The 27,869-nt window shown below is 44.1% G+C and overlaps 1 long non-coding RNA gene across 1 annotated transcript; it reads right to left on the bottom strand.

The window, feature by feature from the left end:
* Positions 1-5,304: 5,304 nt before the first annotated feature.
* Positions 5,305-14,582, bottom strand: LOC144134863 (uncharacterized). Its single transcript, XR_013315282.1, has 4 exons — positions 14,453-14,582; positions 14,294-14,400; positions 6,279-6,362; positions 5,305-5,376 (listed from the first exon to the last, which is right to left on the bottom strand). It is a non-coding gene; the product is annotated as an uncharacterized LOC144134863 (long non-coding RNA).
* Positions 14,583-27,869: the final 13,287 nt, after the last annotated feature.

Below are 27,869 nucleotides of genomic sequence, written 5' to 3'. Positions count from 1 at the left end.
ACGGCGTGCTGCGCAAGTGCGTTGGAAGTGACTTTCTTGTTCTTCACGTTCAAAATATGTTCTTTCAGATGCCTTTTAAAATTCCCGCTGTCGCCGATGTAAACACAGCTGCACTTGGGGCAGGGAATTCTGTGCACAACATCCGAAAATTCTTTGTTAAGTTCGTCCTTGACATTCACGAGCTCGTGCTGTAACTTGCTGACGGGAACGTGGGCAACGTGCACGTCGTACGTGCGGAGGACACGGCCTAGTGTATCACTTAAGCCCGGTACATACGGTATGGCGACACGTGCTTGGCATTGGCTACCAAATGGCTCCGCTGAACGCACCGAGTGAATTTCAACGCAGCCCACAAAATTTTAGGGTCGCCATGGTTCATTAGTCACAGCACACTTATATCAGGTCCGAGGCACGATCTTCAGGTCTTGAGCAGATTTTTTGGAATCGTTGAATCATCGAAGCCGCAACTGCACGTTTTTGTATGCCAAGTCGGAAGGTCGGAAAGGTCGGAAGACGCCTACCCTTAGTCGGCGTTATCCGACCTTTCCGACCTTTGGTCGCCGTCTTCTTTTTCCTGTTGAAAAGAATTACTTACTACCCGACTAGACGAGATTTCGTCAGACCTTAGATTTCAACAATTTTTGTCCCGTTTCAGCTCTAGCATTTTCTATGAGCCAAGCGGTTTCACTACGAAATTTGCTCATGATGCGTGGGACCCCTCTCTAATCTACTCTCTCCTGTCTATTGTGCTCGATATTGTACTAGCCGCCAACTTTACTAGATTTCGCCTTGCAGTTATTGTTGTTTGTCGTTTATTTTATTGTGTTCAGAGAAATTGTCGCGAGCTGTAAATATACTGTATGCCTGAAAGCACGGCATTACTCAGCCAGCTTTTTGTTTGGTGCTATCTCTGTATTGTTTTTGGCTTTTTTATGCTCTGAAAAAAAAACGATCACGTTTGTGATGAAGACTGCATTTGCGTAATCATGAATTCGCTTGCATTCCAGCTTTGCGTCACTCCAAATCGTAATAAGCAGATAGTTGCCGAAAATTATTTATTGTTGCTAAGGATTTACGACAGAAAAAAGGCTTTTTGCCTACTCTTGGCCTACTTAAAGTTTTCGATTCTGGCTTCTATTGGGCTAACTACGCAGGCCAATTTGGCTACCTGTGGTTGAAGCTATGTGGCAGCCCTGGAGCGCAGGCAAATTGACTTGGCATCCAGAGGCGTACCTGCAAGCGCTCAGCGGCACCGCCGCTGCGAATCCACGTCTATGGAGAGGGCAGGCTGGGAGAAGCGCAGCTGTACGCGTTAACCGGCTTCGCCGTTGCGATACCACGTGACAAGAAGACGGCGTAACAGTTGCTACCTCCGCGGTTTGCCCTTCACTTTCGTCTTGAATGAGACGCGCACCTGACCAAGTGTGTCAACTCTTCAGTATCGCCGTCAGGCCGCGTCCTATCATCCAGTGGGTATAGACAAGAATCCAGAGCCGCTCTCGGGCGCGGCCATTTTCCGCCACTGGCGGGCCGCGGTGCGGGCGTTTCTTTAGCTGCGGCAGCTCTGCTGCCGCGCTTGCATAGAGCCGCAATTTACTTATTTTCAGGCGATAAATAAACGTCATTCACATTCACAATAATAAACGGCATTCAGATTAATTGTGCCGACGCGTAGCACCTGCTCGCGCTTATATCGCTGCCGTCTTGGTGCCCCGTCACAGAGGAAACTCTTTGGGTCAGTATAAAGCATTATGTGCACAGCTAGCATGCAATCTCAATTCCAATGCGCTCTTAATGCTTCCTGCTGGCCATAAAGCACCCACCACAAATAGTTCTTTCTTGTCCTCTGCTACTTGATGCGCCAGTTGCATCAACAAATTGTCGCTGTGAGCACAACTGAGTCGCAGGGCTAGCAGAAAACAAATTTTCTCATGGTTTATGCTGTCTGGCGCACAAAATCGTATTCTCGCTTAATTTACCCAAGGCTAGTTTAATATCAGCAGAGAGGCCAGCTTTCACGAATTCTGCGGACCGAAGACGCGTTTTTTTAAAGCTCTTGGCGCGTGAGACAGCGTTGCGTAGCCGTTTGGTCAAGTATCATAGAATGTAATAAAATCGTGTGTATATTGCTGTGAATCAGGTAGATACCAACAGCAGGGAGATACTACGGTCAGTCCTTTACCCCGCAGATTCCTCTGAGATACACACGTAAATAGCAACTTAAATTGATAGTGGTCGTGCTTACATCCCCGTGCCCGAAACGTGTTTAACGGGAACAATAGCAAGCTCAGCGCACGATGTTGAAAACGTACTGACGATTGAAAACACGCGCTTCGTCTGGACAACCTTCGATCTGCACCTGGCCTATCCGGTTACCGCTGGCACATCACTACGCCGTCGATTGAAATCGATAAATATACATTCTGATGAAACTATTTATCTTTGATGGTAGCGTACGTAAAAAACGGCAACAAACGACACGCCAGCGCAGAAATGTGCTTGTAAGTACCGGTTTCCAATTCATATCGCACCTGGTAGACTACCCTCGCATATATCTGTAAAAATGTGCAATAGTTTGTGGAAGATAACCGCAGAACGGCCTGGCAAAATGTGACTAGTGATACAGCGCAAACACCCACATACGTTAGGTGATAGAGCACATCAGCGACGGAAGCGAAGAACGCGTAAACACGGTGTCTACGCGCCGCCGGCGCGACTGGACCGCAGTCCAACGTTCCGCACACGCCGACAGATGGCGACTGGTGTTGAGAGCAGGAGCGCTCCTACGGCCTGCGTGCGAGGGTAAAAGAATCTGGTATATAGCTCGTAGAAAAGGTGTACTGCAGAGGACACGAGCTAAACGAGCCGCTGAAACAGAGGAACAACGAAAATCTAGACTTGTGATGCTACGGAAGTATGATCAGGAGAGAAAGACGTAATGGTTAGCGGCAGAGGCTGCCGCTGCTGTGTCTTCGACGAAGGTTTCTTATGTTAGTGACACTGCAGCATCGTAATCGGAGTATAACCAGCGTTCACAGACCACGCAATCCGTTTGGCGGAAAGTTTATCCGTCGACAAACATGTTCCATTGTAACTTCACCGAAAGCAATCATTAACCTGAACTGTGCACATAATCATTGCTTCAAATAGCTAAACAATTGATAGGAGGCGCAAATATATGCTAAGTAACTAAGCTTAACAAAAGCATAATGAAGCAAACTAAGCCAAACAGAGCTTTCGCTCCGTATAACTTGTTTTAGAATAGTTCAACGTCAACGAATAGTTAAACGTCATTTCGAAATCAAGAGAAAGAAATGGGCTTGGGCAGGGCATGTAATGCGAAGGCAAGATAACCGCTGGTCCTTAAGTGTAACGGAGTGGATTCCAAGAGAAAGTAAGCGGAGCAGGGGGCGGCAGAAGGTTAGGTGGGCGGATGAGATTAAGAAGTTTGCAGGCAAAGGGTGGATGCAGCTGGCAAATGATAGGGTTAATTAGAGAGACATGGGAGAGGCCATTGCCCTGCAGTGGGTGTAGTAGGGCTGATGATGATGATGATGATGATGATGAAACGTCAACAATTTTTCTCTTTGCAGCATAGGGCCGGTAGTTATTGTGAAGAGAATGCCGACAGACTCGGAGTTCGCTGTTTGCTTGTCATCGCTTTGCCTTCTCTCTATGCATGTCGTGCAAGAAGTCACTACAATTACCTTTAATTATTTTTGTCTCAACTGTTTAACTGGTGCGGCATATTGTCGTATATGTTGTATGCGCGCTCTAGCACGATTGGTTTTCACCATTGTAACGAGCACGGCCAAAAGCCATTTATAGCCCGTCGACAGTCGAGAGTGCTTGTTGTTGTCGTCGCCGCTTAGTTTTATTGAGTTTGAATGAAGAGGTATCTGACAAGTATTTTAGTATCAGCATTGCTGCAATCCGCATTTTCTTCCAACGGCTTTCAAAAATCCGGCAATCTGGTAAGACTCAAAGCTGTCCGGTACCTCCGCCATTTTTAAACACAGTCACAGTTGCATCCAGTCTCTATGACCATAGACAGTGTTGTAGAGGAGAGAGGGGGTCCCTTTTCAACAGTCGAAGAGTTTCCATTCATTCCAGCACGGAAACCCTCTTCTGTCCTAACGACTGAAATATTTTCACCAAGTGACCCAGCATTTGGCGCCTTGGTGCCATAATCAGCATCACGAACTTCCGATCGATCCGTCACTGTTTCCACAAGTTGATGTCACAAGTTACTGTTTTCACAAGCCATCGCTTTCTTCACAAGTTTTCAGTGCAGTCGACGCTACTTATGTCGGACCAACCCCGTTCCAGCTATCCGCCATGGTGCCTTGGTGCTTATTGCGTTCTTTTCATGAACACAAGGACACAAGGTATAAACTTTGCGGCAGAAGCCGCAGCCAAATTTCGATAGAGGTGAAATTAAAGCAATGCGTTTTTATTGTGCGCTTTGAGTGCATGAAAAAAAAACTCCAGGTGTCTTAACCAACCTGGAGGCCTCTTCTGCGTGTATTGTTTAGCTCATGTTTAGTTTTTGGACCTAAATGCTACAAAATCTTGCTGTACAATGTCATTGCTGAGTCTTTCCGGAAATTATTTGCGTTATCGCCCTAACCTTGTCTTCTTCATACTATAATACTACCGGCAAAGATCTTCGTGAGCTTTCACATAGGTTAACGGGCAGTTTTTGAGAGCCGGCGTTTTTCATTACCCACATCCAGAAGTGAAAGTCAGGTTCTTTGTGGATATAACCTTGCGGAGAAGCTAGGCACGCAAAACTATATTTCTAGCGTTTGTCAAGTATAAGCGCCAGAAATTAGGGTGGACCCTAAAGATAGATTCTTTGTTATTTATTTAAATGGCTGAGTCAAAGCAGGAAATTGTGTTTCTTCATACAAAGTAACAACTGTTGTTCAGCATAACCCCTTAAGACCTGCCGCTTCACCTTCTGTGCGTGATGGGGAGGGGGTAGAAATTGAGGTGTGCCCCACACTTTTCTAGCATAACTGGTCCTCAAAGCACAGCGTAGATCGTGCATGCTAACATAGAGAATTTGACTTATTCCAGCATGTTGTTTCGCATACATGGCAAAAATTATGGACAGTTATAAATGTGCTCAATCCCGGCTTCAGTGCAGGCAGATCACAGCAACTCTTTGTGAGAAATGCGACAAGGCGCAAGAAACATCCTTTATTCACGAAAGCCCGACGCCTGCAACTTCGGGTTTTGAGCAGTTTTTTTGGAATACTGTTCTAAGCCTATCATGTGATGGGTCGCATGCGTTCTGGTACATGCTTTTACATTCATCCGGCATACTTGAGCGAGCTGCTGCATCTGCGAGAAGCACCATGCATCCATACCCTGGAATACAAAATATGCCGAAGCGCCGTAAGCGCGCAAATTCCAGCAGACAGAAAAACAAACCTTCGCTCTCCTAATTTGTATTGGCGGCTGCATAATTTTAACACCCTGCTCTCTCTTATCGCGTATTGCTTTAAGGATTAGAATATCCACCTCTTTGTTTGCAGCGTTCACTTCAAGCTTGACATCGTAATTTAAAGTGTTTATGTTGGGGCTTATTGATTTTCTTAGATTTGAATACGCGAAGAAAAATTACGGTTTGCTAGAAAGCGCCGAATTTTATGGGCACACAAATTACTACCTGCGTTACTTTTCTCGATTATGGAAATTTTACCACATCGAGGTATTAATAGCGTCGGCCGCTAGTAATCGACAAATTCTTGAAAAATTGTTAACACTAAACAAATATCTTGAACGAGACGCAGCTTGTGCATGTTCTAGGACGAACCAAAGAGGCACTTTTCAGAGCAAAACTTCACAATTTAGTACGTTCGCTGTCCAATATCCTTAGATGCTGCCTATCACAAAATTAGCTTTGAGCTTAGTGTTTACGTTCCTGGGAAAAGCTTCAGAATGCAAAGCTAACCTCAGATGCCATTGCAGTGCTATGAGAGCAGCAATATTTTACAAATATATTTTCGGTTATTAAAGGCTAACAGAGTGCTTAATAATCAAAGTAGCGCGAAAGAATGCATGGTTAGGTTTTAGGTACATTTTGTACTCTACCTTTCAGGCCCAGTTTGAAAGACAGCAAACTAATGAAGACGCATTGAGGATGCCAGCTAAAATTAGATGGCAAAGAAAACATCTTGCAGGTTTTGACTAAAAACTGGAGCAGCGTGAAAGCTCAGAATTCGAGGCACATTTGCCCTTTAATTTTTTAAATCTTATTTTATACGTACCATTCTGAATTTCGAGAACACGAAAAACTGAGCACTGATCATAATCAGAATATATGAGCTTGTAATTCATAGGCCATGGACCACCTGCAATAGATGAGTGTAAGTTAAAGTAATTAGCACCGGGAATCTCAAACCGAACACACCCCTTAGACTTCTTGAGTACTCTGCCTTAAGTATTGCCCAAATATACACAGAGCTTTTATGTAATGTCATGTGACAATTATAAAACCTAACATGTGGTAGACTCAGGAAATAAAGAACATACTGTTCCTCATACTGTGTAGCAAGACGATTGCGTACTGCAAGCGCGCAAGAAAATAAGGTCCCAATAGTCCGAATGTCTGTGCAAGCAAGTCGATCTATTTTTAATAATGCAGCATTATTTAGTAATGTTTGCTTCTATATGAAAAATATGCAGAGTATATCTGATAGGAAAGCGCTTTTCAATAAGATAGGAGTTGGTTCAAAAGTAGGTTGTTTAGTTTTTTGTAAGTGCGTTCCTCCTAGTGTGTACTTTGTACACGCAGGTGAAGAAATACCGCAACTGTGCTATCAAATCACGTAACTGCGCCCTTCCGTGGCAATATTTCATAGCTCCCCATCGTTTTCAGAACGAGCCAAGTGGGCCCGTTGAGCGCTCCCAAATGGACAGCCCGCACTTTATTTAACAGGTTGCACCTTTGTTTTACAGCAGCGCAAGGGACAAAGGACGACATAAGTGCACAGACACGGCACTGGGAGCAGCGCCGTGTCTGGGCACTTGTTTTGTGCTTTGTCCCTTGTGCTAATGTAAAACAATATTACACCAGCTTGCCCAAGATTCTACAATACCTGAGTGGCACCATGTTAGAGAACTGGCAGTGTCGACTTCACGTATGTGGCCTCACCAATTTCCCTCCCTTTTGCTTCGCCCTTGCTGCCACTGAACAAAAACTTTATCTCACATGGACTTCAGTAGACTGCGTGTGACAAATCGGGCATAACGGTTTCGCTTCCGACGTTCCGAACAGAGAAACTCACAAACTATACGGCCGATACTGGCAATGCCTGCATCCGCTGGGTAAGAGGGAACTTTGCAAGAGCTCGATGAAAGCTGGCTTTCAGGCGCTTCTAACGCATTTTAAGTTGTTTAAGAGGAAATGCTAGGATGCCGTTTACCGCGTCATGAGAATTGTATATCGAATTCTTGTTCACTGATCGCGACCACAATCGCCGCTAAGTTATACACGCTCCAAACTGGAGCCAAGGTTAACACATACAATAAATCGTGTCCTGCTTTCTGTTGAGACCCCTCGATTTTCACCGCAGTGCGATTGCTTTAGCGACAATTTCCATCGTTACTTCGACAGCAGCGATTCAACTTCCCACTGCGATGTGTTAAACAGCTAGTCAGTGTTGAGCAAAGTGCCACATCTGAAAGCTGGCGCTGCTGCGCATTTTTTTACGAGCTGCAGTGCAGTACGATTCATTCATTCTTCCACTTAATCTCCCAGCCTTTACTCTTCCTCCTGGCTCTGGAAGTGCCCAAAAACCGTAGTCATCAAGTCCGGTACTTATCCTGCTGGCATCCGCATAATTAAATCATTGTGCGCCATGAAAAACTGACGTCGTTACGATGATAGCTCACAATTTCACCAGCGCTGCGACTAGGAACAAGAACAGAGAAGGAAGACAAGGACAAGCGCTGTTCTTGTTCCTAGTCGCAGCGCTGGTGAAATTGTGAATATGTACCAACTAGCTCAAACCACCATTTTGCTACAGATGATAGCTCTAAACGAGGCTCTTTGGATTCTAGTGCATATACTACTAGTAAACCTTCATGCCCAGCTTTTCTGCGCATCACAATCTGACTCTGACTGTCTGAAGACAGTTGCCAACGCAGCGTAACACAATCAAAATAGATTCTTTTGAAATTAGATAAAATAAAGAGGCGGTGAGATAAGGCGCGGCGGTGGTGTCACTGTTGACAAAGGTTGAAGTTATTTTATCTCCTCGTTGGATTAGCCCTGCAAATGTTTCACCGGGAATTGCTCCTGCAGTGTTAATGGGCTACTATTCTTGCGCTCTGCAACCTGACATATAGCATGCCACTTCCCTGGCACCAGGTCATTCTGACTCCTACAGCAAATCACAGGGTGCACCAAGAAAGCAAAATTTCCACAGTACGTTTTGATATTCAGCGCCATAGGGCATTTGTTGGCCTCCACTTAACCCTCAAAGAAATTGGCCCTATCATTACCTTAAAAGAATAAGCCAGCATCAGTTTATCCTCGCTACTTTTACATTCCTGTGCCATAAAGAAAAACCCCCTAACAAACAACTAAGTCAGTATGCCCGTGGTGATTATCAAGCGATAGGCTGAGAGATGAATATTTTCTATAGCCCCTACAAAAGAGGATTTCATGCACTTTCTACAGAAGAAAACTAGTGCTTTCTTCATGTACAAATGTTAGTGCAAAAATAAGAGGCAATCACAAGAAAGGTGGACAAGACAACGCGCGATTGTCTCTTATTTTTGGGCTAACATTTGTACATAGAACTATGCGCCAACTAGCCCCTCAACAAGTTTTACTTGAGTGCCTTCTTCATAATGAGCTGAATGACCTCGTTCAGAAGTTTGTACCGACCACAACTATTGAAAACAAAGCTGCAGTCTCGTGGTTAAATACCGCAGTTAAAAGACTTATAATACTTAGTGAACGAAAAATGAGTAAGGTTGTCTCAATCTTCAAACAGGCAGCAGGCTATCCATTTATAATTACAGACTGATATCATTAAGCAGCTTCGCATCCAACATTAAGGAATACATTACTTACTCCGACATTATTAAGCGCCTGAACACCACAGTTTTATATACCCACCAGAACACTGATTTTCTTAACACCTCTCCTGCGGAACCGAATTAGCAACTTGTCTTCATGACCTACACAATAATCTTGATAATAAGTACGTAACAGATGCTATCTTTCTTGACTTGGAAAAATAAATTTCCTCATAACCGGCTAATGCGCAAATTATCACATTTAAATCTTAACCCATTTGTTCTAGCATGGATTGAAAACTTCTTTAGTGAGTGAAATCAGTTTGTAGTAATTAATAACACAGCGTCTAACTCTGCCCCTGTTCTTTCCGGCGCGTCTAAAGATCGGTGACTGGCCCTCTGCTCTTTCTCATCTGCATTAATGGCTCTCCTCAGTACATAAACAAAAGCGAGCGCATTTTTGCAGACGGCGGAGCAACTTATGCTAAAGTGATTAAAAATGAAGACAGTGTTAGCTTACAACGTTACATGATAGCGCTAGGAAATTGGTGTGAAAAATGGCAGGTGTCCTAAAGTATTTCTGAATGTAAACTCCAGCATTTTTATAGACGCTCCAACTTAACCTCTCACGGCTTTTTTTTTTCTGCGGACCTCGTTTACATACTACTAAACCATGCAAATACGTGGCATTACACCTGTCTGGCGATCTTACGTGGTCAACGCATATTAACCACATCGCTGTTGCATCCAGCCAATCAGTGGGCTATCTTCAATGCTCAGTGAAATTTACCCAGGCACATGTAAAATTACTAGCCAACATCACATTAATACGCCCAAAATATATTATGCAGACGCCATTTGGAACCCTCATGAGGGATGGCTTTCTGAGAGCATACAAACTATCAAAAATCGCGCCCGTAGATTTGCTCACTCCGATTATTCATCCTGCACAAGTGTAACCGAACTAAAGAACTGATACCCCGAAAGAAACACTCCCCTTTTCAGCTCTTCATGAAAACTGTCAACAGGTGTCATAACATTGCCGAAAAATAAAATAATTTGCGAAGTCTTTATCTCGACAGCAAAAGATTGGAACGGCCTTCCCAAGGCCGCTGTGGTAGCAGAAGACCTGATTATATTCAAAGACATGCTTAAATCTTAAGACGCATTTTAAGTTTTCATGTACCTTTCCCTTCAAACGTTGTTATATAGTACTTTGTTTCACTATGCGGTTTTTATTGTTCGCTAATCCGTTATCGAATTCTTACCCACCTTTCACCGCTTCCTTCAATCATTTATAGTTTTGTTTTGTTTTTATTTTGTACCTACGAAAGCATTTGAGCGTTTTGAATTTCGAATTTGTAAGCTGCTAGCCTGTTTAATTTGTACTTTGAAAATTTATTTCGCATTGTGCAGGATATAGTAGTTTTTTGTTGTTATATCGGTACAAGCCACCCCTCATGGACAGCCCCTTTTTTGGGGTCCTTGAGGTTTGTAAATTACATAAATAAAGAAATGCATATTGACAGTTCTTTCGGTATATACAGTCAAAGGAAGGCAGAAAATGGAAGGATGTGCTCCTTTGTAATCCTGCTGTTGGGGAATGGATTGTTATTTCTTCGGGCTAGCGGGGCGGCGCGATAAGTCAGAAGGTTGTGCGGGCTTGCTAGGGATGAGGTAGGCCACTCTCCACAGCAATAGGACAAAATCCCGCCTCTTTCTCTTTCCTTCCTATCCTTGGATGCATAGTCATGGAAAGCTGTCCAGGATTATAAAAACATCTGCCCACCTTACTGGAGCTCCATCATGAAATGGGCATCGTGAAATGTAATGAAATTAGCTAAACGGTTACCTTCGCACGTTACCTTTGATTTAGGTTATGATCTGAAAGGAAGAAATGTAGTTTTCTCCCTAGTTTTAGGAGAAAATAAAACTCTAAGTAAGAAGAGTTGCCATCGTCCCATTCAGGTTATTACTTTCTCTGTAATCTGGTGATATGTCCCATTTTTATTACACCCTTCGGCAGTGGTTAGGTTTAGAGCTTAATGAATGCATGAATGCATTTTGTTCTCATCCTCGGCTACTTGAGGTTTCCATTAATGCTAGTACAGTTCTCAAACACCAATAAATTAACAACTTTGTGTACGTATTTACTTTAGCAAATTTTGTAGCCCTATTGCTATTTTAAGTTCCCTCACCTTTGTGCACTAGAGAAACGTGTTCAATTTAAACTATAAGTTCCTCCCTCTTTATTACAGATGTTAGCAGGCTTCTGCCGTTAAAATCATGACACTGCGCTTGTGGAAGTGAACGGTTCGCCGCTTCAGTACATTTCCGCACTTCAAACCCTTTACATGATGGTGTGAAGAGTACTTATGCCTTGAGTGCCACTTGTGATGTAGTGTTGGTAACCGGGGTTTACCAGGGTATGTGGGCGATGAAGGACACTTTAGTCGAACGCTCTGGATTGATGTGCGAAGACGGCCGCAAGAATCGAAATTCCATCCCTAGCGTATAGCAGCCAAGCGTCAACTCGCCACTTTGGGTTGGTATCCGTCTCAGTGCAGTCTCTCTGCAAGGCACTCTTCTAGTTCACGTACAGGCTTATCCTCACCGCACCTGAGCAGCCTGGCCGAGGCTGGTAACAAAAACACTTTTAACGCAATAGCGTTAAAGAGCTCGTGTCGCAGAAAAGCCGGTTTCGTCGGCGTCGGCCGTGAGCGAAAAAATTCCTCCTCCTCCCCGTGAGCGAAAAATCTCTACTCCTCCTCCCCGAAATGTACGCCACTGCCCCAACCGATAACGCGCGACGGCAGTCCAAAGAAAGGAAAGGACACACGTCACATATTTCTGTGGACAACCCACACCGCGCCGCAAGGGAAGGGAAATGAAATGAATATTGGTTTTAAGGAAAGGAAGTGAGGCCTGTCTGACATATCACTGTGGACACCCGAACCGCGCCGTAAGGAAAGGAAAATGAAATGAAAATTGATTTTAAGTAGGAGAAGTGACAAGTCTTAATAATAATAATAATAATAAAAATAATAATGATTGGTTTTTGGGGAAAGGAAATGGCGCAGTATTTGTCTCATATATCGTTGGACACCAGAACCGCGCCATAAGGGAAGGGATAAAGGAGGCAGTGAAAGAAGAAAGGAAGAAACAGGTGCTGTAGTGGAGGGCTACGGAATAATTTTGACCACCTGGGGATTTTTCACGTGCACTTACATCGCACACCACAAGAAGGCCTCAGCGTTTCGCCTCCATTGATACGCGGCCGCTGCGGTCGGGTTCGAACCCGGGTACTCCGGCTCAGTAGCAAAACACGCTAACCACTGAGCCACCGCGGCGGGTTACATGTCTTACATATCTCTCGTTCGGGCGCAGTTAGCCAGTACGCGCACGCAGGAATCACGCGGTGAGCGGCGAAAAACGCAGCGCACATCCAAAGCGCGTTCACCACGAAGCTTGCAGCTTGCTGCCCGTTCGTTCGGAGCGGAGGCTATGCTGGCGTTCGTGGCATCGCATTTGTCGAGAACGATGTGCCGACAAGCTACGACTGCAACTTGAGCCCCGTGCGTATCGGCAGAGGCGCTTGGCAGCGCTTCTACGTTGTATGCCGCTTAGCACGTCCGTTTCATCTTACGTAGCAGGGCGATTTGTCTAACGGGCAAGGCGTCGCGCCGAACGGGCGATGGCGTTCCGTGGATTCCCTGGCAGTGCTGCAACACGCTGTCGCGTTCCACTCTTAAAGGTGAAGCTTAGGCGTACTCCAATTTTTTCCTTTGCTCTCTTGCTATTGAGAAATTTGATTCCTTGAGAAATGGATAGAGCTAACACTGTTGCTTTCCAGTCCTTCACGAATGAGAAATACTATTTGAATATATGAAAATCTTGAAGACACTTAAACTCTCAACCGCGCATTGCTTTTTTGGCAAGAGATGATGATTTAGAAAAAGGCTAAACATTTGTTTATTTTGATTAAGCCCAAAAAGACACAGACGGCAGAGACGATGACACACGCAGCCATTACTTACAACCAACAAATTCGGAGCAAACGCAAGCAAAATGTCCGTAAAAAGAAGCATAGCCATTGTGCACGCACACGCACAGAGCAATGTATGATGGGCCTAGTCCTACGACAACCGTTAGCGTTGGGTTCATATCGTATCTATATGTTCTCTAATTCACTGTTTTTTATGGGTCGCCTTTAATACGTCTTGGCCGTGCTTTCATCGCAGCATGGACCTCCTAATAAAGCGCTGAATGCAGCGGCCACGCATTGTAAGCCACACTATTCATGACTCCATGTTGGATGACTTGTAGGTTATCGGCAAAGCCTTTGTTTCAGAGTTGGGGAAGCGCCAAGAAGCAGTCCGACTCCCCAAGCGCGGCGATGGCGGCTGAAGAAGCAGCCATTCTACTTTTAATTATTGTTAAATTACTCACAGAAGCATTTATTTCTTTATCTTCATGCATTTCTGACACAACAAATATTGGTCCTGAGACATCAGGGACGTGATCGACATCGGTGTGTTCGCCTACGCAACGCTCTCAAGAAATCCGCTTTCGTTTTTGTGTTTCTTCACAGAGACTCAGCAGCCAGATTATAGTCCTATTCAGACATATGAGTAAACGCACATGGTAATTCTAGGCTATGTCAGGCGTTAGTTTGGGTAGCATTGTCCAAAGAACGCTGAAGATATTTCGCGCCTTTTCAGGGTGACGCCTATGTTGTCAGGCTGAGCACATCGAAGATTCTTTATTTTTACAATTGTGCAAACCTTTATGGGCTACAAATAGTTGCTTGCAGCAGTGCAAGCAGTTTTATTGCTAAAGTCCTTATCATTTTGACATCATAATGAAACCTAAATGAACCGTGACAACAAGTGAACAATGAATTTTTCTTAATAAATCTATTACCATTAATAATAATAATAATAATTGGTTTTTGGGGGAAAGGAAATGGCGCAGTATCTGTCTCAAAACTCGGCGGACACCTGAACCGCGCCGTAAGGGAAGGGATAAAGGAGGGAGTGAAAGAAGAAAGGAAGAACGAGGTCCCGTAGTGGAGGGCTCCGGAATAATTTCGACCACCTGGGGATGTTTAACGTGCACTGACATCGCACAGCACACGGTCGCCTTAGCGTTTTTCCGCCATAAAAACGCAGCCGCCGCGGTCGGGTTCGAACCCGGGAACTCCGGATCAGTAGTCGACCGCCCTAACCACTGAGCCACCGCGGCGAGGTATTACCTTTTCTTAAGTCTGCCTGGAGGACGTTGTACTCTGTTCGCTGATCCTCTCCTTTGATGTTCCAAGCAGGGGTCGAATTGAAGGTTCCAGTGTATGGAAAAGTTCCTCTGTAATAAAATATGGTCCTTAAGCACGTACAAAAAGACTCCAAAAACTAACAATACCAAAATTTGGTAGAAAAATCGCACAAATGCAGCCCCACTTGTTGCCACGTGGACTACGGAGAGGGATGCTTTACAAAACAGAACAGTGTATGATGGCTCTAGTCCTACTACACCATTAGCATTGGGTTCAGATTGTATGTGTGTGTTTTCTCACTCACTCTTTTTATAGGCCGCCTTTAATACGTCTTGGCCGCGTTTTCATTGCTCCCACCAACAGTTCCCAACGGCTGGCATTGGTTAATTTCTCATTTAAGGAGGCTTTCAAATGCTACAGAAGAGAGCAGATGAAGTAGACTTAATATATTCTTTGCTGTTTCTTTATCTGCAGATGTGAAGGGCGCTTTCAAAAATGAAAATTATAGTGAAGATCATTGGATAAAAAAGCTAGAACAGGATTAAAGTTTAAACAGTTGCTTTTGGAATATCAAATCGCGTACCTAATTTTGAAGCGCAGATGACTAGCAGATTATTTTCTTGATTCTCACAACTAGGCGCATATAAATGTAATTTGGGAGTAGAATGAACATTTTAAACGTACAGAGAGACAACACGGTGCTGTGTAAATTTTGTTTTCGACACAGCTATATTTTCTTTATTAGAACGCAACGACTGCCGTTTCGTCCTGATGCGGTTGAGAAATCTTAACTCAGCCGTATGAGAAAGATCATAATAAGTACGCAACCCCCTTTTTAAAATATTTTCTCTAAAGATATTCATCCTGCAAAATATTTCAATGTTACGGTGTAGTGCAGCTAAATTTTGGCGTTGTTTTTCCTTTTGAAAATAAATATTTGGTGTATCAAAGTCGATTCTTATTGGAAATTCCTATGTATCCACACACATTTAGTTTAAATACGACGTTGATGCGTAATCTTCTTTTTAGGGAAAAACACGCGCTTGTCCATGACATTCCAGCAGGTACACCTCAGGGTAACGTTTTAGACCTCAGGGTAAGGTTGTGAACAATCAGTGTGGGCCCTGTGCGCACTTTAAGTAATGGCCAATGGACACGTGGAAAAGTGATCTTATCTTCTTTCCTTCTCTTTTTATCTCTTTCTTCGTTCCCTTCATAAGTGTAGGACAGTATACTGGGGCGTCGCCTAGCTATCCTCTCTGCCTTTCCGTTCATCTTTCTTTTTCTCACTCTCCTGCTCTCATGATAACGTTCCAAATGTTATATATACAGCGTGAACCATGGCATGTTTTATCACGAAAGCTACTTTTACGAGCCTAGATATGGTGATTTTGCGATAAAAAACTCTATTGCAGTTGCCTTCAGCAGAATATGCAAAAGGGCCAACCTGGTGGCTCGGTGATAATGACGATCGTCTGCTGGCCCGAAAGACGCGGGTTCGATCCCGGCCGGGGCGGTCGAATTTCGATGGAGGTAAAATTCTAGACGCGCGTGTGCTGTGCGATGTCAATGCATGATAAAGAACCCCAGTTGGTCGAAATTTCCGGAACCCTTCACTACGGCGTCTCTCATAGCCTGAGTCGCTTTGGGACGTTAAACTCCACGAAACAAGCCAAACCACTAAGCAAAGCAATATTTCTTAAACAAGCAGTGCCTTTTCTTGAATAGTCTGATACTCTTCAAGGCTTGTTTCATTATTTTGCAAGGTTCGCGCATTTTAAAGTGCAATACAGACCAAGAAACTCCCGGTCTTTTTTAAAATTTGGTGGTTAACGGTAATCACCAAGCCGATGCGGCTGCGCGTTCTGCTCACTACGACGGGCTTCCAGTGAGGATCCCATTATCAAGACCTGACGCTGGGTGTGGGCTTCGCCCTTTGGCGCTGGAGCTCACACTTTCAGCGTGGAACACGGGGGATTTCTGCAACCTCCGCCTCAAGGCACTGGACCCTGGACTGCGCCTTCGTCTTTCACGTAACTTGGCACGTCGCAAAGCAACATTGGTATGCCGTTTAGGGATCGGTGTTGCTTTTACCAACCACTAATCTTTCCGGATGAGGATGGCTGACAGCCCTGCCTGTGAAAGCTGTGGTGAGGAGACCATCGCTCATCTTCTCTGTAAGTGCCCTGCATTTGCGAGTGCAAGACATACACTGTGTTGTACCCTATACAGCCTCGATCGTCGCCCATTAACAGAGCAAAAGATCCTCGGTCCGTGGCCACAGCAGTTGACTGCCCTCAAGGCATACAAGGCACTGTTTGCCTACTTGTGAGCGACTAGATTGAGTGACAAATTGTGACAGCGTTGCGCGTGTGTGTGTGTGTTATGCTTTTTTCCGCTTCTCTTTTCCTCTTTTTTGTCCCCTAATCGCTCTTCCCCAGTGCAGGGTAGCCTACCGAAACCCCATTCTTGTTTACATCCCTGCCTTTCCCTCCTCCTCTTTATCTATTTATCTATGGTGAATGTTTCCTTGATCACAACCTACCAGGTGAATTCTGACGCGTTTATGAAATAGGTGTATTTTGTAAACTGCTGCCGGACTGCCCACTCTACCCGAAGTTTTGACAAGAACTCCTGAACATAAGCTGCAAATCAACCTTTCCGCTGTGAGCGTCGCGTTTTTTCCCTGTGGTATGCTTTATGACACACCAACTACACTAAGCCATTATAGACGGAGCCACATCTTAAAGCGTGTCATACTTTTGCACTATTTTTTTCCTTTTTCTTAAGAATTTTTCTATTAGGACCCACACAAAAGCTCCTAAGAATGTTTACAAAATTCGTCAGGCGGCACTTAGCTTACGACGGATTGTTGTTCGGACAGCTTTAATGAAATCTCTATCCTCGTAGTGTGAGAGATCATTAAACGTCTGCAGATGACGAGGTAAGAGAGCACAATAAAGAACAGGTTTCCACCTAAAAAAATCATAGCAGCAACGACAAAACCATTTCTCTTTGCGCGTTTGCAGGCACCGAGATCTGCTGCATGAGCTTGGTGAGAAAGCGATTTACTGGATATATTTTCGGCACCAAATTCGCGGCCTCATCACCACCCTAGTAGCATCACAGGATAGCATTACAGTAATATTTAGATTGGGATGGTGAAAACTGAGATGCGGGAAAACCTCAGATTTCTCTTTAATTTTTTACTAGCTATCCCAGTTTGTCACCTTACGTCTTTGCGTTCACCTCTGAGATACGACGTTCATATAAATTATCACAGCGCGATTTTACCCCTCAACTGGCAAAAAAAACTAAATATTAAACGTTCATCTGCACTCCAAAACGCACCAGGTTGTTTAAGAAGGAGGGCCCATTTGCGTCCTGAACACATAAATATGGTGTAAATTTGAGACACTTGTGTGGCGACTAAATAGAAGGCCAAGAAGTTTTAACGCGGTTGGTTCGTTATTCTGTTCAGTATCATGCTGCCATAAAACATTATAAATTGCAACGATCAATTCGATGATTACGCTAAATACGTAGGTTACGTACTTGAATTTATTCTTAACGAAGTGACTTGAGTAATTCATGCCTTCTGGAGAAAGCTGTTCAATCTTAAAGTAGACGCAGCTTTTTCCCTTAGTGTGCTCGCTGTCATAGTTGAAGCCGTAGAGCCAATAAAAATCGGTGATGTGCTTGAATGCCTGCAAATATGCATACCATACATAAAATTTCCTCCTCAAAATAAGTACGCACCACGCATGTGCAGACACCAGATACATACGAAGAATTATGGTGAAAACAAAGAATTATAAAGGTACCAATCATCCCCTCGTTTTATACATATTCAAACCAAAATCCCGAATTTGGAGTATCATTGACGAAAAAAAAAAAACTGATTGTAAAACTACTGTGTATTCTCTTGGAGCTGTCTGTTCCAAGCATTACGTTTTCAACATTCTAAAGAAAGAACAATACTAGACGCCGTTCTTTTCCTAAAAAGAAATATTGATATTAGCAGCTACGGGCAGAGAAAAGCTGCAAAGCTCTCCGCATTCTTTTGTAGTATAAGAATAGAAGGCACATCTGTGTGATCTCATTTAATTTAGACTGCTCCTCATACTTGGCTGTGGTGTGCAGGCGGTCTTAACGTTTCTACCAGATTAAAGTTCTATTCATCGTCTTTCTTACAATGTATTTATTCAAATGATCTTAGAGGACACCATATCTATAATAAATGAAATCGACCGAAGTTTACTGTAGTTTTGTATAAATTTCTCGCTTCGCTTTTTTGAACTACTATGGTGTAGTACTAAATCCTCCTAAAGAAAGGTTTCGAATGCACCAAAACTGCTTTCCTTACCTGGATTAACGGTTGTGAATGTTACTGCACGTAGGCATCCTAGGCAAGGCTCAAACACGGACGGCGTTTTAAGCCTTGCCTAAAGCATGGTATTCTTCTACACAAGTATAGTCGTCAGTATTCCCAGCCCAAGCAGCTCGAAAATTCAGACCGCTTTCACACCGCGAAAATTTAAAACGTATGAAATTTTTTTGCAAAAAGGAAGGTCCTAAGTTCCCGCCTATATATCTAAAAAAAGGTTAGTGGATGAGGCAACTAGCACAAAACGTAGTGCGATTCCTTACAGAATTATGCCACATCCACAATGATATCACGTAGTCGTTTGTTAGACAGGATGCTGTATGAGTCGTGATCAGCCGCTCCTATCAGAATAAGCGTTATATAATACCAATATCACATTGCTCGTTGCGATTTTAATATAATCTTCGTGCTTAGTTGCATAATACGTAGTTAATGTTACCTGAAGAGAACAAAGAAGCTTCATGACAGCAAAAGTATTGCTAAAAAGAAAAAAAAAATTTAGGAGAGGTTATCACTAGATATGCTATCCATGTCTTGACAAAAAAATGTGAAGCACTACAATGATAAGCAGCTTCCAGAATAGCGTGCCTCTAACTTGGAAAACAAGAATTTTAGAGTAATGCTAATGGCAGGAATGTGACAAAAACCAAATTTCAGCGTGACTGTTACCCTGTAGACGTCTTGGTGTTTGACGTAGGTTGGTTCGTCGTCAATGCGTCTTTCCGCATGAGCCCCGAATTCCATGATGGTAACAGTTATCGCCAATAAAAATAGCGCTTTAGGAATAAGGCTGGGCATTGTAAGAACAGAATGCGCCATAAAAATTTTCTTTCTCTTCTTACGACTGAGCGTAGCGTTCAGTGAACTCCTACAGTGTACAAGTGGGAACTGCAGAATGCTACCTTTGGAAGATATTTATATACTCTCGAAACGATGGCACGCCAATTTTTTACGCATAATATAAAAAATCGAAACTGTCATGCAGGGTAATCGATCAGTCAATGTTTTCGTTTTCTGCCACAGGTTGGGTACACTTAGCATCACATCGAAACGAAGGCACTGATTGATGTGACCGAGCAAACGGAACACAAAACAAGCACTTAGCTCCAAAGCATATCTCTGACGGCGATAGCTGTAAATATTTCACCACGAGAGGTGGTAATAAAGCTACCCTTCAGCTTTATACCGTGCCCTCCTTTGAGGATTCTTGAAGACGGACTATTTAAGACTACTAGAAAGATATATTTTTTCGCGTTAACATGTTTCGCATACAGTGCGCTATAGTGCGCTTTGTGCAATAAGCAACACTATAAAAACAAACAATTCTGGAGAAAAGCACCTTTGAGCGAGAAACCATTGCTGAATGCATTTTTTAATAATGTAAAGATTCACTATAACAATCAATATATCCGCAGATAACGCAACAACATTCTCGCATTTTTCTTCTGTTAACAATTATGCTGTAATCAAAAGCGTTCCCTCTTGGTTTTCGATGGCAGGCTTAACTGCTCGATGCGATCGATGGCGAAACACTTTAAAAGAAAGATTTTGCTACCTGCCAGAAGAAGAGACTTGCCTCCAATATTTCCGTAGGAATATCTTGTGACTTTATAATTTTCAAAGTTTTTGTCCCAGAATCTTGGACATGATTCAACTTAGAACACTGACATTCGAGCAGGTGATCAAACATAAAACGAATAACACAGCGCAGGTTTCGGGAGAGATAGCTACATGTTTCTTGAATTGATACCTGCGGAAAGGAGTATGTCAGGTATAATTCGTGCCACCGTACACGTCTATCTATTTAGCCGCAAATTCTGAAGCTGAGTTTTCAAGTAAGACAATACAATGCTTTCAGTGTGCTGTAATGATCTCGAACAGTCAAGAACCTGCTCTACGTCACCCTGAGATGACAGTGGGCTTAGTGTGTGAGGTCTTTTAACGTAGAATATTTTGGAATCTGAGAGATATGCTGGCGTGGTCTGTGCTGCTGGATTTTAACACTTTTAATAATTACAAACTTATATATATATATATATATATATATATATATATATATATATATATATATATATATAATCTAACGGTGATTATGTGTCCTAAATATGTGTGTTCTTGAGTTACTTAGAGCCCTCGGCTGCCTGTTGTGAAGTGCGATTCGTTCTCGAGGCTGTCGACCGTTACTTCGCTCTTCTGTGTAACAATTGTTATCTAAAAATCATTATATTTTCCTATCAAAATCGTTGGTCACTCTTTGCAATCCATCCCTCAATTACTCGTCTCTATATATGCTGATTGTAAAAGATTATCAGATGGGCAAATTTCGTGTTCTCCGGGCGAGGGCAATCAGAAGATTGACTTATTTCATTTATGGGAGTTTAATGTCCCAAATAGACTCAAGCGATGATAGATGCCGTAGTAAAAGGCTCCAAAAATTTAGACCACCTGTGGTTTTTTAACGTGCACTCGCAAGCGACAGTACATGGGACTCTATAATTTCGCCTCCATAGAAATTCTATCGTCACGGCCAGCACCGAACCCGCGTCTTTCAAGGTATGGGCCTAGCGCCATAACCTCTGAGCCACCAGCGTGGCTAGAAATCAGAAGACGAAGAACAGTAATCCTTAAGTGATTCAAAAACAGTCCTGCAGACCCAAAACTTATGAAACAATGAGAACTTGTCACTAACCATGAGCGGCGTAAATAGTGTGAAATTTGCCTCTATCAAATCTAGTTGAGAGGCGTGTGATAATACTTGTATGCCCACACAATTTCGTTCAGCATTTCATCACAAAAATTTCGATCTCACTTGTGTCCCAGCATTGACATAGGCATTGAACGCCTTTTTAAAAAAAAACAATAAAGATTAGAACCACAAATGGAATAAGTCTGTTTATTAGTACACTATATGCAGCTTTCAGATTTCTGAAACATAAAAAAGAATAACAAGTCTGTCGCTTTTTGAGCATCCGGTAAAGCAACTACAAGAACCGTAGGGTTTTTTTATTTTGTCATCAACTTCAGCAGACAAGTTTTAACCAGAACATTCTGTTCAGAAGACAAAATATCGAAAGTACCTGTCTTGCTTCGGAAGTAAAGGCGCCGGCACCTACTGTACTTATGGCGCATGAAAATAAAAACAGCGTTTCGGATATTAAGTTATGGGGTTGAGTGCACATCTGACGTAACAAATACAGTTGTTACGCGCAAGCTTTTTATTGGCACCAATTTCTTAATAACTCTTGTGAACATAAGGGGTACCTGGCAGTGCCAAGGAGAAGGTCTTCGTCGCTGAACAGAAATTTTGAGGTTGGAATTCTGGCTTAAACCAAAGGTCAAACTTTTCATCTCTCGCGAATAATTTGGCTATAAAGCGATAATTCTGCACGTGATAATCAAGAGAAATCTTCGGCACATGATATATAGATACCTGTAGAATATGTAACGGGCTGCAAATAGCACCGCAATTTAACAACATGTGACTCATGATATTCTGGGAGATAAGGTGTTCAAGAACAGTACCAATTACTTAAGTTTAATAAGGAAGTTGATGTTCGGTACATACTTATCACCACCTTTAAATAATGATGGGTGGCAATTTGACACTGTTCTGTTAGACGCCCATAAAAACGGGGTTGTAACAAAGCGGTCTGCCACAATATCTATCACCACCTTTAAATGATGACGGGTGGCATTTTCACACTGTTCTGATATACGCTCATTAAAGTGATTGCAACCAAGCGCTCTGCTAAAAGAAAAACCACCACCCATAAATTATAAAAGGTTGCAGTTAGACACTGTTCTGACAGACGCGCATAAACATTGGTTGTAACCAAGCGCTTTGTCAGAATCACAATCACCACCCTTAAATGGTAATGGGTGGCAGCTTGACACTGTCCTAATAGACGCCCATAAAAAGTGGTTGTAGCCAAGCGGTCTGCCAGAATAACAATCACCGCCTTTATGTGATAACTGGCGGCAATTTGCCACTGTTCTAATAGACGCCCATAAAAACTTGGTTGTATCGAGCAGTCTGTGAGAAAAAAACTTAGAAATAGTTTAGCTTTTTTATACACCATTTGAGAGCGTCAGCGTGAATTTTGGGATGAGGGAGACACTTAAAACATTTCATTTCATTTCATTGTATGGCCTTAAAGGCCCCAAAAGAAGGGTGTTACATAAGGGGTGGCAACAATATAAAAGCACAGATTCACAATAACAGGAAAGTATTTACATTTTGAACGAAAAGACTTGGGCAAGTGATGATGGCAACGTTGTTTGGAAGGCCGTTCCAGTGTGTGGCTGCACGAGGAAAGAAGGAATTAGAAAAAGTTACGGTGCGTGAGCGTGGACGGGCAACTTGTAGGTGAAGGCTGGTGCGATGAGATATGCGCGCTGGGGAAGAATATAAGAAGCGATATGCATTGGGCTGTGGAAGAATTCGTGAAATAAAGACAGGCTGGCAATGCGATGGCGCAGCGATAAGAGTGATAATCCGGATGCTGTTTTTAAAGAGGAAACGCTGATGTCATAAGAGTACGATGAATGAATGAAGCGAGCAGTGCGATTTTGAACAGATTAAAGAGCATTGATGAGGTAAGCTTGATGAGGATTCCAAATGGGCGATGGAAAATTCTTGTTTGGACCTGAGGAATGATTTGTAAGCTAATAACTTTACATGTTGGAGAGCATGGTGAAGATGGCGTTGGGGAAACCTAGCGTCTTGTTTGATGACGATATTATGTTAGTTGCATGCAAGCTCCAAGAATGATCGCTAGAAATTGTTATGCCTAGGTACTTGTATGACTGAACTAGCTGTACTGGAACTTCTGATATTTCGTAAGAGAAAATTAGAGGGTTACAGCGGCGGCTGATGGACAAAAGATTACATTTACGTGGGTTAAGTACTATTAGCCACTTATTGCACCACTCCTGAACAGCATTGAGATCATTTTGAAGAGAAGATAGGTCAGCGGTGGTGAGAATAGCACGATAAAGTGCACAGTTGTCAGCGATTATGCGTATGTTAGATGTTACGTTTGAAGGCAAATCATTGATCTATATGAGAAACAGTAGTGGGCCAAGAACAGATCCCAGTGGAACGCCCGACGTTACTAAGAATGAGTTAGAGTTCTTATTGCTAACGGAGACAAACTGCGAACGATTAGTTAAAAATTGTTCAGTCCACTTCAAAATATGGGGGTGCAAATTTAATTGGGAAAGTTTTATCAGCAGGCGTTTAAGGGGTACTTTATCAAAGGCTTTCACAAAATGTAAAAATACGATGTCAGTCTGTAGATTACAATCAACGTTAGCATGCAGATCATGAATGAATGTAGCAAGTGGTGTCTCGCAGGAATAACCCAGACGAAACCTGTGCTGAGCAGGTTGAAAAAAGTTGTTCGAATCAAGGAATGCCATGATATGGGTATAGATTACGTGTTCCATGATTTTTCAGGGAATACTAGTTAGAGAGATTGGACGGTAATAAAGCGGCGAGTTCTTGTTACCTGATTTGTAGGCTGGAACGACCTTCCTAATTTACCAGTCTATGGGCAGGTTACCTGTGAAGAGTGACTGAGCGAATAACAAGCACTACAGAGATGAACATTTATTTTTGGTATTAATCAGTGTTTTAGCGTTGATATTGTCAGTGCCTGCAGCGGATGAAAGTTTCATGTTTTCAATTAGTGACGAAATTCCTGGTAAAGAAAATGTAAGAGAAGGCATAGTATCTTGAATAACTGGGGCGTTTGGATGAAATTTCGGATCTGTTTCATTAGTAAACAAGGAAGAAAAAGCTGCTTTGAACATTTTGGCGCATTCTGTTTCGCCTACAGTTTCACCCGAACCATCAGTGAGGGAAATAGTGCGTGTGTGCTGGGGGTTATTGACTTGCCAGAACATACGGCGGTTAGTTGATATTTTAGGCAGATCGGAGTTGAAAAAGGTGCGCTTGGCTTCTCGAATACTTGATAAGTATGTTTTTTCGTGTGCGTAATATTTGTTCTAAGCGTTATAACTGGGTAGCAACTTGACCGATTGCAAAAGACTGACAACTTTATTGAAGGTAGAGGAGCGATGCCAAATATATAGATAGTTGAAGTGAACTGAGAGCAGGTAGAGAGCAATAAACAGTAATTCTAAAGTCACCAAGCAGTCGTCAAAACGAGCACGGAAGCCAGCACCAAGCTAATCAACATGATCCTGCCTTATATATCAATTGCACGTGTAATGACAAAGCCCGACAGATAACCTAGAATGTATATGAAAAGCAAGTGCAAAAAACTGACCAAGGCTGCAAACTACAGATGCTTAAAAGACAAAAGCTGCGTTGTTGCGCCCCTCGGGCCGCGCTCGGCTCGCAGGCCATGGCACGCGGGGCACCCGACAAGAAGAGAAAGTTGGGCTATGCCGCCGCAGCGCGAGTTTGACCTTAGTTTGAGCATCCCGCTCTTGCTATCATTTGGCGCCACCACGTTTGGGTTCAGTCACAGATCTGTTTGTACCGCTGTTCTAAATTTCCTGATGGAATCTCACCGACTGCCTTGTTAAGTGTTCCAAAATTTTCTTTTCTATCAATTATTACATTTTTACTTAATCATTATTATTTAATCCCTCTGTTTGGTATTATTCTTACAATTATGAAATCAAAACTCTCATCTCTTTTCTGTTCATGAGGAAGAATTGACCGGTGTTGCGCTCCCACGTGCTTTTTCTTTTTATTAACTGCGTTCAGGTGAACAGCCACCCGTTTCTTGGCCGATACCCCAGTGTGGGTATGTGCCATCTTTTGATAGGCTAACAAAAACAGCGCGAGCTGCGTAAGTGAACAGTTTGAAACTGAACGCAATTGGAGCTGGTCATCCTCGCCTGAGCTCCGACAGATTTGGCGACCCTTCTTCGAACACGCAACCCCATCCTCCTCGATGGATTCCGCTGGCTCTTCCACCTTGCCTACCGTCGGTGACACGTCACAGAACGCTAAGCCTCTTGGTGCTTCGGCGGCCGCGTCCCAGCCAATCAGCCTGCCGCCATTTTGGCCCAATGCCCCCCCCCCCCTCTGGCTCCTGCAGGCTGAGGCGCATTTCCAGCTGCGACTTATCACCAGCCAGGAGACCAAGTTCCTCCACCTCGTGTCGTCCTTGCCTCCTGACTTCGCTGAGGACTTAGTGGACGTCATCAGCTCACCGGGCTCGGATCGACCCTTCGACAGGTTGAAGGCGGCTATCATCGACCGCAAGTCAGCGTACGAGCGCAGCAAACTCCAGCAGCTCCTCAGCGCTACAAAGCTTGGTGACAGCCGCCCATCGCAGCTCTTCCGTCGCATTCGCCAGTCTGGGAGACTCCGCTGCTCAGCACCACCCACTTCTGCGTGAGTTGTTCCTTAGCGACTTCCTCAACGCATGGTCCCCATCCTCACAGCTGCCGGTAATGTTTTATTAGACAAGCTCGCGGAACTCGCTGATCGTGCTGCGGAATACTCACGGCTTCCCAACGTGAGCTCCGTGGGCAGTCCGCCTCCCTCTACTGCCGCGGACACCCTGCTTGCCAGCATCGAATGTGGAGGCGATGCTCTTGCTAGGCGGCTCGATGTCCTCGCGCTTTTGCCGCGCCGTTTGCCGCCGGGGTTCAGGCCACGCCGCCGCTCTCCGGAATCCCAGCCATTCGAAGCGCGGCCAGCCACATCGTCCTCTGCTGTATACTGGTACCACCATACTTTCGGAAGCTCTGCCCTCAAGGGCACACACCCGTGCTCATGGTCGGAAAACGCTGCGACCGGCCACTGACCGCAGCAAGTGGTGCGCGTGGACGGACATGCCGCCTCTTTTACCTCTAGGACAAGATTACTGGCACTCGTTTCCTGGTCGACACGGGAGCACAAGTCAGCGTCATAGCGGCCTCTTGGGCAGATCACCGTCGCAACGAACAAACCTCCCCGCCCCAAGCGATAAACTACCTCATTCGCACGTACGGCCTTGATTCCTGACGCTTAGCCTCGAATTGCGCCCCAAGTTTCGTTGGAACTTCATTGGACGTCTCGCAAGCAGTTCTGCGCACGAACTTCCTAAGTTTCTTCAACCTTGCCGTCGACATGCAAGCTCATCGCCTCATAGACCTCAGCACGCACCTCTTCATCAACGGCGTACTCTCCACCTTTGCGGCGACGGTGCTTCGCGCACTCTTCCCCGCTTCGCCGTATGCGAAATTTCTGGCTGATTTTCCCATCCTCACAAAGTTGCATGCGAGAAAGTCACCAGTGAAGCACTCGATCACTCACCACATCGTGACTTCGGGACTTCCGTTGTTTGCGTGCCCTCGCCGTTTGTCGGGAGAGCGCCTCGCTAACGCTCGCCGTGAGTTCGAACACATGCTGGAACTCGGCATAGTACGCCCTTCCTACAGTAACGGGACGTCGCCACCTCACATATATATAATAATTATAATTGGTTTTTGGTGGAACGGAAATGGCGCGGTATCTGTCTCATATATCGTTGGACACCTGAACCGCGCCGTAAGGGAAGGGATAAAGGAGGGAGTGAAAGAAGATAGGAACGAATAGGTCCGTAGTGGAGGGCTCCGGAATAATTTCGACCACCTGGGGATCTTTAACGTGCACTGACATCGCACAGCACACGGGTGCCTTAGCGTTTTTCCTCCATAACCACCTCACATGGTGCCAAAGCAAGATCCGGGCGACTGCAGACTATGTCGAGATTACCGTGTCCTCAACGCTCACACTTTAGGGGACCGCTATTGACTTCCTCACATACAGGACTTGACATAAAATCTGGAAGGGTGCACGATCTTCTCTAAAATTGACTTAATGAAGGCTTATCAAATTCGTATAGAGCCCACTGATATTCCGAAGACCACTATTACCACACCGTTCGGCATCTTTGAATATGTGCGGATGGCCTTTGGCTTGCGCAACGCCGCACAGAATTTTCAGCGAGCTATCAACGAGGTTACGCGAGACCTCGACTTCGTGTTTGCTTACATCGATGATCTCCTCGTAGCAAGTTTATCCGGTACTGAGCATGAAGCTCATCTGGGCGCCCTCTTCCAACAACTGGATGAATATGGGCTCGTCAAAAGCCAGAACAAGTGCCTCTTTGGCGTAGCTACAATAGAGTTCCTCCGCCACCTTGTAACTGCAAAGGGCATTCG

Source organism: Amblyomma americanum, chromosome 5 (genome assembly GCF_052857255.1).
Source record: "Amblyomma americanum isolate KBUSLIRL-KWMA chromosome 5, ASM5285725v1, whole genome shotgun sequence".
Lineage (NCBI taxonomy): Eukaryota > Metazoa > Arthropoda > Arachnida > Ixodida > Ixodidae > Amblyomma > Amblyomma americanum.
Note: the sequence above shows the minus strand (reverse complement) of the source record. Positions and strands in the feature narration are given on the sequence as shown.